The sequence below is a fragment of the Nanorana parkeri genome, unplaced genomic scaffold, assembly GCF_000935625.1.
Source record: "Nanorana parkeri isolate BGI_ZX_2015 unplaced genomic scaffold, ASM93562v1 scaffold644, whole genome shotgun sequence".
In the NCBI taxonomy this organism is placed as follows: Eukaryota; Metazoa; Chordata; class Amphibia; order Anura; family Dicroglossidae; genus Nanorana; species Nanorana parkeri.
In genome coordinates this window covers 17,318-18,877 of record NW_017306912.1, presented here as the reverse complement: position 1 = coordinate 18,877, position 1,560 = coordinate 17,318, and the positions used below count along the sequence as shown (strand labels likewise).

At 50.5% G+C, this 1,560-nt stretch overlaps 1 protein-coding gene across 1 annotated transcript in view; it reads right to left on the bottom strand.

Annotated features, from left to right (window-relative positions):
• The window catches only part of LOC108792455 (zinc finger protein 235-like), a 14,541-nt gene that overhangs the window by 12,149 nt on the left and 832 nt on the right, over positions 1-1,560 (bottom strand). The window lies entirely within an intron of this gene.

Genomic DNA, 1,560 nt, shown 5'->3' with positions numbered 1-1,560 from the left:
ACTGACACCGCACTCCACCGACTGATCATTACTGACACCGCACTCCACCGACTGATCATTACTGACACCGCACTCCACCGACTGATCATTACTGACACCGCCCTCCACCGACTGATCACTACTGACACTGCACTCCACTGACACCGCACTCCACTGACTGATCATTACTGACACCGCACTCCGCCGACTGATCATTACTGACACCGCACTCCACTGACACCGCACTCCACCGACACCGCACTCCACTGACTGATACCTAATGATAACAATCACAGACAACGCACACATAAATTACCTGCAATGCACGCTGACCAATCACTGACACCGCACTCTAATAAATGATCATGACATTATGAGGCACATGTGGGTGTTGCTGGGAGTCTCGAGGTGCTGAGGGGTATGAGAAGGTGATTCAGTGTTCAGGTGTTTGTAGTGTTGGGGTGCACAGTGTGGAAGGGTCTCTGAAGGTTATTAAGAGGGGTAGTGGGGTGTTATAGGGTGCGGGCAGGCTGCAGGGTGATATGTGGTGTAGTAGAGTGTTTTAGGGTGTAGTGGGATGTTCTGGGGTTCTAAAGTGCTGGAAGGTTTTGGGGTGTTACAGGTGCAGTAGAGTGCTATGGAATGTATAACGATGCTGCCAGGTTTCGGGGTGATATGGGATATAGTGGGGTAATTATGAAGCTTTATGGGGTATAATAAGGTGCTGGGAGATTTTAGGGTGTTATGGGGTGCAGCAGAGTGATATAGGGTATTTGGAGATTGCGGGGTGCTATGACATGTAGTAGAGTGCTATGGGGTATAGTAGGGAGGCTGGATTATGGGGTATAGTAGGGTGTAGGGAGGCTGGGTTATGGGGTATAGTAGGGTGTAGGGAGGCTGGGTTATAGTAGGGTGTAGGGAGGCTGGGTTATGGGGTATAGTAGGGTGTTGGGAGGTTGCATGGTTTTATGGGGTATAATCCAGTGTTTTGGGGTGGGAGGCTGCAAGTGTTTGGAGTGTTTGAAGTATTTATAGGGTTTTGGGGGTGCAGCAGGTTACTGGACGTGGTAGCTGTCATCTCTCTCTGGTGTTGGGGTGCAGGGTGTACTAGGGGGTATTAGGGTGAAGTTGGACATTGGGGGCATGGAACTATGAAGTGCAGCAGAGTGTTTTTTGGATATCTCGGGGTGTTGGGATGTCACCTCTCTCCGGTGTTGGGGTGTAATAGGGTATTAAGGCAATTAGAGAGGTACTATGAAGGGCACAGTAGCGGTAGCAGGGTACAGTAGGGTGTTGGGGTGTAGCAAGGTCTCCAGTGTTGGGGTGCAGGGTGTAGTGTGGTGCTGTGGAGGGTGAAATAAAGCGTAATGTTGTAATATCACAGTAGGGTGTTGGGGTGTCAGCTGTCACCGCTCTCCAGTTTTGGGGTGTAGTGCAGTTTTAGGTTGCTGAGCAGGGGGCATTAGGGCGTCATGGGTTATCTCAGTATGGTGTTGGGGTGTAGAAGGTTGGCGTGTAGGGGGGTAGCAGGTTATTATGGGGTATCTCAGTAGGATGCTGGGTTGTAGTAGGGTGTTGTGA